General features: G+C 41.0%; 1 protein-coding gene across 2 annotated transcripts in view; it reads right to left on the bottom strand.

Moving 5' to 3' along the window:
- The window catches only part of mtm1 (myotubularin 1), a 171275-nt gene that overhangs the window by 15545 nt on the left and 141385 nt on the right, over positions 1-14345 (bottom strand). The gene's annotated exons all lie outside the window — the stretch shown is intronic.

Below are 14345 nucleotides of genomic sequence, written 5' to 3'. Positions count from 1 at the left end.
AGTTACACGGTTGCAGACATAAAACAAACATATAACAATTTAGAATGAAAACAAAGAACACATTTCATCAACATTCAAAACATCTACAGCCAGATGTGTTTGCTTCCAAGTCATTTAGAAACACTTTAAATGCATCCAGTGAGACCAGCTCCCGAAGATTCAGGTAATTTTGCAACTGATTCCAAGCAGAGGGAGCAGCATACCTAAACGCCCTTTTTCCCAGTTCAGTACGGACTTTAGGGACAGTTAGTAGGAATAAGTCCTGGGAGCGAAGACAATAACTTCCCATACTTTTTTGAAGGATGTAGATCCGTAGGTAAGATGGAAGCAGACCAAGAATAGCCTTATAAATAAGGATGTGCCAATGGTTAAGTCTGCGGGTGGACAAGGCAGACCATCCAACCCGAGCATACAAAGAGCAATGGTGAGTAAGGGCTTTAAAATTTGTAATAAATCTCAGTGCTCCATGGTAGACAGTATCCAGCGTGTGTAGGCATTGCGAAGATGCATGCATGTATATAACATCGCCATAGTCCAGCACAGACATAAAGGTGGCAGCAACAAGTCCCCTTTTGGCCTCGAAGGAAAAGCAAGACTTGTTTCTAAAATAAAAACCTAATTTCAACTTCAGTTTTTTCACCAGTTGCTGAATGTGAGGCTTAAATGAGAGAGAATCATCAATTACAATTCCTAGATACTTGTATTGAGATACAGACTCAATCTCAGAGCCCTGAAAAGTGGTGATAGATGGGAGGTTCAGTGGCTTGAATTTTGCATTCGAAAACATCATGAGATTTGATTTGTCGGCATTCAAAACAAGTTTTAAGTCACACAGGGTACGTTGTACAGTATTAAAAGCAAGTTGTAGCTGACAGAGAGCCTGGTTTGGTGTAGACGCAGAGCAGTATATCACAGTATCATCGGCATAAAAGTGGAAATTTGTGTTGGAAACATTTTGAACGAGACTGTTGATATATATAATGAATAGTAGTGGTCCCAGGACCGATCCCTGTGGCACGCCCTTGGATACACTAAGGGAGCTAGAAGTGATACCTTCTGCCTGCACGCACTGAGATCTGCCTGATAGATAATTTTTAAACCAACAGACAGTTTGTTCTGACAGTCCTACACTGATAAGTCTTTGCATCAGTATTGCATGATCCACAGTATCAAAAGCCTTAGATAAATCAATGAAAAGGGCTGCACAATGTTGCTTGTTATCTAAAGATTCAATAAAATCATTTACTACTTTTAAACCCGCTGTCACTGTGCTGTGTTTTTTCCTAAAACCTGATTGAAAATCAGATAAACTGTTGTTAATGGATAAGAACTCTTTCAGTTGTTCACTCACAAGGGATTCCAGAACCTTAACCAGGACAGACAATTTGGAGATGGGCCTATAGTTGTTTAGGACAGTAGGGTCACCCCCTTTCAACAGGGGAAGAACAAAAGCAGATTTCCATATATGTGGAATTTCGTTTGTGTCCAGGGAGAGATTAAAAAGATGTGTCAAAGGTGGTGCGATAAAATCAGCTGCTAGCTTTAAAAAGTAAGGCTCCAGGTTATCAGGACCTGCCGATTTTCTAGTGTCTAAAAGTTTGAGGGCTTTACGCACCTCTGAGACTGTAACCGGACTAAAACTAAAGGCTTGACCCACCGTAACATGACCGTCAGAACAAACAGCAGGGGAATTTCCATGGGCAATGTTGAGAGAGTCGAACAAGGAACCAGAGGCAATGAAATGCTCATTAAAACAACCAAGCATTTCGGCCTTATCAGAGATTTTATGTGAGTCCTTAACAATGCATGGGGGAAGCTCTATGCCATTTTTATTTCCAGCTAAGGATTTAATAGTCTTCCAGAATTTCAAGGGATTGTTTAGATTGTTTGAAGTTTCGGTGAGGAAATGATCAGCTTTGGCTTTTCTAATTGCAACTGTGCATTTGTTGCGCAGTCGCCTGAAAAGCAGCCAGTCTGAATCAAGACTTGTTCTCCTGGCTTTTGCCCATGCCACATTGCGCTCATGAAGTAAGTTGGATAAATCTGACGTGAACCATGCATTGTTTCGGCCTTTTACTCTGTACTTTCTGAGGGGAGCATGCTTGTCAACAATTTCAGTAAAACCATCATAAAATAATTTCCAGGCATTTTCAACGTCAGCAATGAGGTTAATTTTTTCCCAATCAAAGTAAAACAGGTTATGAAAAAACCCTTGCTCCGTAAAATGTTTCATGTCACGCTTTATAATGATGCGTGGCTTGGTTTTGGGTACTTTTGTATTTCTAACTGTGGCAACGACACAGTGGTCACTAATGTCATTTGCAAAAACAGAAGCATCTGTGTATTTATGAGGAACATTGGTTAGGATTAGATCAATTAGAGATGATTTTTCAGGACATTTCAGATTGGGTCTAGTGGGACTATCAACAATCTGAAAGAGATTTAGCGAATCACAATAAGCTTTAAAATCATCAGACACTGGTTGTAGCCAGTTCCAGTTTAGATCACCAATAACGACAATTTCATTAAAATTTAATCCCGATAGAAGCTGCATTAAAGAGGGTAGAGCACCACTGACAGCTGAAGGTGTCCTATAGCAACCAACGACAGTAATATGGAGAGTTTTAGAGACCTCAAGATCAAGAGCTAAAAATTCGAATTGCTTACCTACTGACGTAGACAGAAGCACATTCACGTGAAACTTACTTTTAATAAAAATTGCGACACCCCCGCCCCTTTTGGGTCGGTCAGTCCTATATACATTATAACCATCAATTCTAATATCCTTGTTCAGAACAGATTTGCTTAGCCAAGTTTCAGATACAACAATTACATCAGCATCAGTTGAATGTGCCCAAATACGGATCATATCCATTTTAGCGGTCAAACTGCGTACATTCAAATGGATGAAACCAAGACCAGTCCTTGATTTAAAATCGGCAGGAGTGTTAAAACTTAAAGCAGAAGCATCCGGGTTTGAGAGTACTGCACGGGAGTTGTCGGTCCCGTGGAGGCTTCCACCAGTGCCGCACAAAATTAACAAAGACAGAACAACAAAGAGCAGCGACACTGTACGTTTCAATCCCGTGAATCGGGATAATCCAATAAGAGCACCGGAGATTTAGGCTGCCCAAGAGAGCCAACTCCAAAACCCAACCAGGCGCCGAGTTTCAGACCACCACCACACAATGTAGCCAAGTTTAGCCTCGTCAACACACAGTCAGATACAGTACAGTCAATAAAAGCAGAAGAGGTGCTGAAGGAAACAGGCTGAAGATCGGTGTGTGGTAGGGAACAGGTGTATTGAAGAAATCCACGTCAGTGCCGTAAAATCCGATCCGTGATTTTTCGTCGATCGGCTGATGTTGTTGCGTGCCGTCACATGTAAACAGGAAATCAAGCCCAGTGAGGCAACACTGTGAATAAATGAATTAGAATCAGGACCAGCCGGGGGCTAAAACAATAGGAAAACAATTTAGAACACCAGTATCAGAGCCAAGAAAGAAGCACTTTCCTTTATCATGAGAAGTTTGGGCCCATCAAAATCAAGCGGTGAGTCGACATCCCAGCTCCGCGAGGTGAACAGGCTCCATGGTCCAGACAGACGGAGCGATCTAGGTCCTCCAGAGTCGGCGAGAATGTAAGCCACACTTCACATAAGATCCAGGTTAGAATCGAAACAGGTGTAAAGTGGTGGTATTAGCCGAACAACTTGCAGAATTGACCGGTAGTTTTCCAGAAACAGCGGATGTCACTCAGTCACACAGACGTACAGACAGGTAGAGACAGGTAGAGACAGGTAGAGACAGGTAGAGACGTGCTGACGTGCTGCCATCTTGGGAAAATGCGATACGAAGATTGCAGGAGAGCCAGACCATATGTCTGATAAGAAGTTGTAAATGGCACTGGCGTTGTCAGCCCTTGGTCTTTTGGTTGTGGAAGAAGAAAGGAAGAGGCGGAGGCGAAAAATAAGGAGAAACCGCACTAAATGGGTGAAATCATGGATACTCCAGCGACAGGCTCAAGGGGCTTTCCTGAACCTGTGTCGAGAGCTGGAGATAAATGAAACCTCCGATTTTAAAAATTTTGATCGGCTCTTTCTTCCTCTTTAGAGGTCGGTAACATGGGCTGGACCAAGACTCTCTGCTCCAAAGGAGGGAAACATAGAAAGAAACATACATTAATGTTCCTCATGGTACAACTTGAGTTGTTTATGGAAAAATAAACAAAACAAGATAATTGTGTTCACTTAACCATAGGCAAAATGCAGATAGGCGCAACAAAACCGGCAGACCACAGGTGGAAGAAGAATGGACCTGGTGTAGCAGCTTAAAATGCCATTCTGCAACTGGGCTGCAACAAGTTCGGATATGCAAATGTTACACATACTGTGTAGTTAGATTGGTCAAGCTACAGAAGGGCAGAAACAATAGCCTATCATGACCCTCACCCATAGACTGTATAAAATTAGCCACATGTCAATCACTTTCACATCAGTGGATTTTTGTTTCAAAAAGCATAGTAGTCCTAGTGTGGGTCGTAATAGCACAGGTGATCATGAAAATTGTGCAAACCAAATGCAAAAAGCATAGTAGTTGGCATCTCTGTATATCACTCATTCGGTGTTGTATTATATTCATAATAATTAAAGTTTGATTATTCAGTGTTCCGTTTCTCTTTGTATAGAACACATATGACTACCAGAACACAGATTAAAGCCAAAGGACTGGATGTCAAGTGTTGGGATTTCTTTGTATCGCCCATGGCAACAGATATGCACTCCAGTATGGATGGACGATTATAATGTGCAGCTACCGCCAGCCCAACAGGTATATCATTCACCCAGAGATGAAGAGATCAGCTGGCAGTCAGAGGGATACGCCAAGATGACACCCCTCATGCATCACAGTTGGAATGCTACTGGACCTGAAGGAGCCCACAGTTTGCCTTATGATAGCACACCCTAGCCCGTTCAAACATCAGGATGAACGTAGACGCAATCCACCCAAGTCATCGACCCAAGTTATCCCACAACTAAGCTCCTGATCCAACAGGTTGATAGAGATTTGAAGCACTCTGGAGCGGAGCCAAATAGTGCAGGCAGTACTGGCTTGATTGCATGACCCAATAAAGTGGTAAATATAAAAAACTATACCCAAGATGCCAAGATGTGACATTCTCAATCTTTGTTTAACTTTGTTTAACTTTAAGCATTACGCATATACAACACATTTTAGCCCATAAACTTATTAAAATATCAATTATAAAACCAATGCAAATATTCTCCTCATTCTGCCATTGTAGCAAGTTATTTTCAGGCAATTTTGTTTTTGTTCAGTGATGTTAACCTCCAATTACTAGAATTTCTTTCATTGTGTTCTCTCAAGTAAGGCATTAAGCCAAATGTGCCTTAGCTGCTTTGAAAAAAATGGTAAAATCCTCACAATACCCAGCCCTAATTGATATTCAAGGTTACAAGGTTACATCACAAAATGTGATTAATTAATTAAATCAACATCGTCTCTCAGAGTCATCATAATTGACCTGCAAGAGTCCTTATAATGCATGTGAAGGAGCTATTTATGTTTGTGGGTTATTATTTGGCCATTCTTTTGTTTGCAATGTCCTTTTGTTCACAGAGGCAGCACTAGAGAGCACAAAGATATAGACAGGCAGGGAAAAGCAGACAAGTGATGCACCAGGGAGGGCACACGGTTTTAACCAGGGAAAAGCTAATGAGAGGTAGAAATGAATGTAAACACTATGTAAACACAAAAGGTCGCCTTAAAGTTACAAACTACGAGTTGTGCTTGATTCATGCTTCATTCATACTTTTACTAAAATTATGCCACAGAAATATACCACAGAAAAAAACAATTTGTTTTAGTGGCAGCATTAGTATTACTACTGGAAGTCTGGCAATGTATTATTTACTGGAGTGATTCAGTAATTTCAATTCCATTCCCGATCAACTTTATTTGTGAGTCTTTTAGGAGTGCAGATACCCAATAAATAACCTGTTTTTCAGCAAACCCCCACATCCGCTATCAATTCCAACGTTACCGTCCGGATCAGTGTAAGTGACTCATTAATTTCAAATACTTAGACTTAGGGTAAAGCCCGGACAAAGGAAGCACAGGAGAAAAGAAGCATGGACATTTTATAGTGTAACACGGAAGTCGTGACACAAGTTGTGAAGTCATTATGTTCATACTTCTGCCCACAACTCCTCTGCAAAAGCAATCCAACTTATTTTACCAGACTTATCCCCGAAACTGTATTTTTTGGGTTACATTTTTTTTTCCAAAACTCAAACTGTTTTTCGTTTTTCTACTTGTGTTTGTTTATTGGAGATTACAAACTTGTGCCATTTTATAAACCAATCCAGGGACTAAAAGTTAGCATAGGTTCCATGTATCATTCTACCTAATCTTGGAGGGAAATGCTGCGGGAGAGGGACAGAAGAAGCACTATGCTACTCAGTCACGATGAGACTGCATAACTGCTGCATGGTTAGTGGTAATTACTGATGAAAAATATCTTACACTGAAATAGGTTATTATCAGAGGTGACAAAATAGTGTTCAAGGACATGTAATGATCCATGGTGGGTGAGATATTTAAAAAAACAACTATTTAAATGAATATAGATTTACATCTCAAAGGATGTGTGTCACAGGCAGTGTTAATTTTGACAGCAAATTTTGATTTAGTTTTAGTCAGTCTTTTGACTAAAATGCCATTTAGTTTTAGTCATATTTTAGTCATCTGAATTGTTTTAGTTTTAGTCTAGTTTTAGTTGACCAAATATTATAAGATTTTAGTCGACTAAATCTACAGTAGATTTAGTCAATGAAAACTAACAGGTTTAGTTAAAGTGTAATGCATTATTTAAACGTTTCTCTTGAATTTCCAATACATTTTCTGTATATGGCCTATACACAGATTGCTCTACATTTATCCATATGACTGTTCTTCTCTTTCTCCCAAACGCTGGCTGTGGCAAAGACATTTCTGAACAGTTTATGCTCGTTCATCAGGTCTTTTTATTCTTGTATTCTCTTATATTTTCAATATGTAGGCTATTATCAATAAATAAATGGCTCACTGATAATAGGCTTTCTCTCCATTTAGGTAAGACAGAGTCTATTCTCTTTGGGACCAAGGTGAAGTTGGGTAGATCACCTGGCTTCAATGTTATGGTTGGAGACACAGTAGTGTCAACAAAAAACTGTGTTAGTTATTTAGGCTGTGAGCTGGACCAGTCTCTCACGGGGGAGAGGATGGGCTTAAAAGTTATAGCCAAAGTCAACCAAAAAAATCAAATTTCTTGCCAGAAAGGCTAAATTTCTAGACACACAAACCCTGAAATTGCTGGCTATGGCATTAGTTCAACCCCACTATGATTATGCGTGTACGGCGTGGTACACCAGTACCCCTAAGTACATTAAAACTAAATTACAGACATCTCAGAATAAACTGATGAGTTGTGTTGAATTTACCTTCTCGTACCCATGTTGGCCGCTCCCAATTCATAGAACTAAAATGGTTGTCAGTTGAGAGCAGGGTCAAACATTTGAAGCTGGGTCTTACCCACGGAATAATGAATGGCTCCGTTCCCAAGTATTTAAAAAAATATTTTAAACTCGTCAGTGATACTCATGGATATGCGACTAGAGCCAGTGTAACAGATTTCGTCCCCTGTAGGTTTAAGAGTGCATCAGGGAAAAATACCTTTTTGTACTCAGCAGCTACAGAATGGAATCTATTGCCATCCCATATTAAAGTAATTGTCTCTGTTAACCATTTTAAAAGAGCAGTGAAGGGATGGCTGCTGAGCTGCTGACAGTCAATTATTAATTAATGCGTTTTTTGAATGTAAGTTATTTTATATAATGAATATGTTAATGTTTTTTATGTCTTAAGTGATTCATGCATTGCCAAGACCTGCCTGTGCTGACCATTGCTTTTTACAACGAGGACCACAATGGAAATAAGTCTTCTTGACTTTATTGTGTTGAATTCCTCGACAATTTTATATGTGTATGGTTGTGGCCTAAGGGCCTTCAAACCTATGTGTACTTTAAAATCTGTCAAATAAAATCAATCAATCAATCAATCAAAGGATCCCATTACCTGGATGACTGAAAAATTATCTAATGTACTCCATTTCAAGTAGTTAAATTGGTCAAACAAATAACTAACCTGTATATATCTGAAGTGCTCCCTTTCAAGTACTTTGTGTCAAAGATAACATAACTTCAAAATATAAACAGTGCTACGCTGTTCTGTTTGTTGCTTGCTTTTGCCCTGTCTACAAGGTACAGAAGAATAGAAATGAGGCCTCTTTTACAGAGAAATCTGCTTTTCTGACCCTCTGCCCTGCTACATCTCTCTGTGCTGTCAATTTCACCTGTATCTTTACATCGTTAAATTACTAGCTTTTAACATTGTGACATTATCTACTCTGTTTTACTGCTTAGCAGCTCCTCTGGTCCAGACTGTCCCTGCTCCTCCTCAGGACGAGTCCTTTTCCTTCTTTGAAAATATTTTTCAATATTAATCTGGATTGAGGGAGCAAACATTCAGTCAGAGTTAAAAAGTTAATATTAACGTTATCAGTCCACTCAGTGGGTACTGACTAGCAGCTACATACAGCTAATCTGCTAATCTTGCAAACCCTGCTGTATTCCGAATAATGTTAATAACTGTTAGTTCTTCTTTTCTGTGCAATGGGAGGCGCACAAACGGGTCCGGCGAGAGAGAGAGAGAGAGAGACACAAAGAGAGAGAGAGCGAGAGAAAGCGCAACACAGAGAGAGAGCGAGAGACAGAGAGAGAGAGCGTGAGAGACAGAGAGAGAGAGTGAGAGACAGACCACATGAAGAGACTACTTCTGTTTGGAACCATCCCAACTCGTCTCTCCCTAACATTGTCGTCTCGTTTTTATTCGTTGACGAAAGTGTGAATACATTTCGTCATAGTTTTTGTCATCATAAATAATTTTTTATTGTCTTGTTTTTATTGTCTCGTTTTCGTCAATGAAAAAATTTCGTTGACGAAAACTATGACGAAAATTATCAACGAAATTAACACTGGTCACAAGTAATGAGGCTTACATGTAAAAAAAAATCTGAAAATCTAAATTTTTTCAGGCAGCTTTGACAACGGCTTTTTTGTCCACCTCCTATGCTTCTTTTGTCCCAACAGGCAAAAAGGGACAAAACAAGTGCGCTATTTATACTTTCGATCTAATTAGATTGGAATCGTTTATTTAATTTTTTTTTTATTATTGTTGCCAATATTAGAGCACGTGTCAGTTGCTTACTATAAAGTATGGTTACTCTGCCTAACTCTAACCTAACCCTAATCCTGCCTGTTGATCTTTGAGTAATTGACCATTTGCAACATTTCTGTTAACTCCCGCCCCCATTAGTTACTGTTGCTATGTCTGACAAACTTTGAAGATGGGCGCTACCATAGACGCTACAATCCGACTCGTCAGAGTCAAACCGCTGCAACAAAAGCCGTACTTTTGTACTTCTGAGCCATACTCTCAGTGCGGTGTCGGAGGCTCTGTTAGAATTGTCGGAATTGTCAGAGCAACATGTCGGAGGAAGTAGACGGATGCTAGGCACGGATTGGTGGATCGCTAAGTCAATCATTATTTTGCAAATGGTCACTTAGGAACAAATCAAAAAGTGTCTCTTTTGTCCCACCTTTACCCTATTCTGGAATCTATACGATACGCCCCCAAAATAAGTTATGGGAGAAATACATACATGTTATTGGACATCTGGCTATGTTAATTCTGGGCGAGATAAAATTCGCATTGTGGCCCTGAGGTAGAAATTACTAATCACCAGACTTCCCCTGGTAATACTAATGCTGTCCAGAGAGAGGGAAAGCTTGGGGCAGTGCCAGCCAAGGACGGGAATGTCTGGTCACCCTCAACTAGCATGGTAATGTCATCAAAAGTTCACTTATTAGTGTAACAAGACTGTAGTTGATCATAATGTAAAATTTTCCTTGAACTATGATTCTGTTAAGGTGAATTTGTGGGTTGTGAAAACTGAAAATGCAATGCAACTACTACAATATACAGAAAGAACTTGCAAAAAACTCTGTTGCGGGCTGACTTTTAATCCCGGGAAACTAAATAAAAGTATCCCCAAGGGTCAGTTTTTTAGTATTTGTCGTTTGTGTCACTATACTGAGGAGTTTAAAGAGAAGGCTAAAGTGATGAGGCACAACTTTCAATTCCATCATTCGTGGATTGTACCTTTAAATATCCTAAGCACTGTCTCACAAAAGGTCAAGTCTAAATATGTGGATTAAAAGGTAAAACATCTCAGCTAAGCTATAACATTCTATTCAGGAGTACTCATTAGATGCAAAGTCTATAAAATAAAAAGAAAGAGATCAGAAGTGCCTCAGCTGTGAAACACCTACTACATTGTCCCGGTGCCCAAGAAAGGACATCCCAGCGCTCTCAAGGACTACAGGCCAGTCGCTCTGACCTCACACGTCATAAAGACCTTTGAGAGACTGGTTCTGCAGCACCTCAGGCCCCTGGTGGGTGGCTCCCTGGACCCCCTGCAGTTTGCATACCAGGCCAACATCAGAGTGGAGGATGCCATCATCTGCCTGCTCCACAGGGCTTATTCACACCTGGAGAGGCCACAGGGCACTGTGATAATCATGTTCTTTAACTTCTCTGGTGCCTTCAACACCATCTGGCCCTCCTGCTGGTGGAGAAGCTCTCAGAGATGCAGGTAGACAGAAACCTTGTGGCCTGGATCACGGACTACCACACCGGCAGGCTGCAGTATGTTCGGCTGCAGGGCTGCCTGTCCGACATTGTGGTGGGCAACACCGGTGCACCCCAAGGAACCGTACTATCACCATTCCTATTCACCCTCTACACCTCTGACTTCCGCTTCAACTCTGGATCGTGACACCTACAGAAGTTCTCTGATGACTCCTCCATTGTTGGCTGCATCACAGAGGACAATGAGGAGGAATACAGAGACCTGGTGGAGAGTTTTGTAGGTTGGTGTGACAACAACCACCTCCAACTCAACATCAGAAAGACCAAGGAGCTGGTGGTGGACTTCAGAAGGAGCAGGAAGCCCCCAACCCCTGTCACCATCCAGGGAAATGAGGTAGAGATGGTGAACTCTTATTGGTTCCTAGCAGTGCAGCTCAACAATAAACTGGATTGGTCGGACAACACCCTCGGAGGCCCTCTACAGGAAAGGACAGAGCAGGCTGTACTTCCTGAGGAGGCTCAGATCCTTCAATGTGTGCAACAGGCTGCTGTAGATGTTCTACTAGTCTGTAGTAGCCTTTATTTACTGTGGTGTGCTGGGGAGGCTGCATCAAGGCAGGAGAAGCCAACAAACTTAACAAGCGGGTGAAGAAGGCTAGCTCTGTGGTGGGACATGAACTGGACAGACTGGAGGTTGTGGCAGAGAGGAGGATTAGGGGAAAGATCAGTGCCATCCCGGAGAACCCCTCTCACCCTCTCTATGATAAGCTGAGGCTGATGAGGAGCAGCTTCAGCCACAGGCTCCTCCTCCCACTCTGCAGGACGGAGCGCCTCAGAAGTTCCTTTGTACCTGCAGCCATTGGACTGTTTAACACCATCAGTGACCCCTGTGCCAGTCAGCAGTGACTATGCCACCCCTCCAGCCCACACTCCACACACCCCTCTTTTCCCCTCCCCCCTTTTTTCCCTAACCGGCACTAATAACTTAACAACTTGAACTCTTGACCATGGCGCACATGGATTATGTTCCTCTGGAATATATACACAGATGTATCCAGAATTCTGCAATTATTATTATTATTATTTGCATTTATTATCTGCATTTATTTGCATCTATTTGCACTGTCACTGTTGTAAATACTGTAGTGTATTATGTACATTACCTTTTTTTTTTAACTCTTTTATCTTAGTACCTATTTCTGCTATTTCTTTCCTGTACTTGAATTATGCTTGACTTCTTTGGCATTGTCTGTTAATTGCTGCTGTGGTACCCGAATTTCCCCAAGGGGATCAATAAAGTACTATCTTACCTTATCTTAAAATAACAATATAGGAAATGCGGCAGCGACAAGTGAACATGTAGATAACATGAATAGTAGGATAAGTAATAACATCTCTTATGGGGAACTGTTTCTTAGTGATAGGGTGGATAAATATTTTTACAGAGTGATGGCATTGGGTACAATTGCCGCAACGGTAACTGTCCACAATGAAATTGTGGAAGTACTATGGATCGGCTCTGGTCCAATGATTGGAGTCCACTTTCTGATGTTCATACCAGTTAAGATCACATGAAGAAATAGCTGAATATGAGCTTCAGTCCATACTGCCCTCGGTTTGCCCTCGGTTCATTATGTTATGCTATGCACAAGTAACAACTGACTATGAAATGTCAACATCCATGTCCTTATACCCATAAACTCTTGCGTTATGGGGTTGTTTGCTGTAGTTGTACAAAAAGGAGATTAAAAGATAGACTGGCAGAACATAAGAATGCCATTAGAGTCACCAATGAAAACTACCCCATGGCCATATACTATAGGGATGAGAAACATGGCAATTCAGACCCTTTAAAAGTAAGTGTGTTGGAAGTTTTACCCAAAAACCGAAGAGGGGGAGACAGACTTAAGCGACTGGCTCAGAGAGAGACATTTTGGATTGCAGATTGTTGAAGAACAATGTACTGTATAGGTGGGTCTAAATGAGGATCTCGATTATACTCCTTTTCTGTTAAAGTTATGATGTTATGGTTGTGAGTTTCGGATTGTTATTTTCTATATTTGTATCCGTTCCATTCTTTCTGATGTATATAGGGAGATACCGGTGCCTAACAATCTTCTTTTTGTATTGAATGTACTGTATGTAGGCCTACTGGACGTAAACATTGTAGATATGTGAATGTAGGTCACGGATATATGATAAAGCAGCCATTTCCTGGTCATTTGACCTAATAGAGATTATATATGGCACCTGTTAGTCTTTCACAGCTTGCACCCTGAGGAAGGCTATGTATGTACCACAACGCAGCAGTACTTTTTAAACATTTTTAAACGTATGCTATGCATTAGCCAATAAATAAAGGCTTTTTACTTTTTGTATGGAAAGAGTGCCTTGGACACATTTTTTCTGGCGGAACAAAACAAGCATTCCAGAGTTCAAATAAACCACTCCAAACATACTTGATGTGAACAAGCCTTATGAGAGATTGGTAGTTAGGTACAGATCAGAACTAGATGTTTCCTCAACAACAACATGGGAGTTGGACAAGTTCAGCTCATGAGTTGTGGATGTTTACTTCACTGTGACTCAAACTGGAAATTTATTGAGTACTTTCAGGTGATGTAACGTTCCCTCTGGCTGCCACGTTGAAGGTCTTCAGCTCTTGGCAACAGTGGCTGAGGATTGCTGATTGCATTTCTAAACTTATTATGCAGCCATCACAACAGTATGGAATAGTGGTTAACATGGTTATATATTATATAGACATTTGTACACAGCCAGTTCTCCAGTCGATCTACATGATGGCGCCAGCCGTGGTTGATGGGAGTATTGTGACCCAGCTGCAAAACCTGTGTAGATACTGGATCAGCGTTGTCAAATCTCTTCTGAGGAAAGTAGCTTTTGACTGCTCAAGAAGTTGCCAGATTTTATTAATTTGGATATGATTAACGTCCCCAAGCACATTTACATGTAAAGCGTGAATTTGAGAGTGAGGGAGAATACGTAACTGGATCAACTAACTGGAGACCAACTAAATCCATATCAAAGATTGATGAATAGTAATGAGTATTCAGATGTGCACATGTCCAAATATTTCTCCGAAGATCAGTGTTGCCTATTTGGGTTCATTTACTGGTGTTGCTGTGTGCTGTTACACCAAGGGAGAGGAGGAGGAAAAACTTGTCAAGAAGTCCCAATCTGCTGCCCTCCTGCTGGGCTATGCTGTGACCAGGGCTCATTATCAATATGCATTCTTGTGCGATTACGTAATATCTAACCACCGAAGCACGATTCCAAAACAAACAAATGACAGAATGGAGGATGGATAGAAAACCTGGAAGTTTTCTTGCCAACCTCAAAAAACTGATGATGCATTGGATGGTGACATGACCGACAACAACAAATTGAAAGTCCCAAGATTCATTGCGACAATGGCGCATCACATCCAAGCAGTGCTGTAGTCTACAGTAGAGAGCCGGTTATCAAGTGGGAAAATTAACAGCAGTGTGTCTTAATCACGTGCACGACGTAAAGCACACAATCCATCTCAAACTGTAAGGAAGCTTCTCTGTGCTT

The sequence above is a fragment of the Centroberyx gerrardi genome, chromosome 23, assembly GCF_048128805.1.
Source record: "Centroberyx gerrardi isolate f3 chromosome 23, fCenGer3.hap1.cur.20231027, whole genome shotgun sequence".
NCBI classification, from domain to species: domain Eukaryota; kingdom Metazoa; phylum Chordata; class Actinopteri; order Beryciformes; family Berycidae; genus Centroberyx; species Centroberyx gerrardi.
This window is presented reverse-complemented; position numbering and strand designations above follow the sequence as displayed.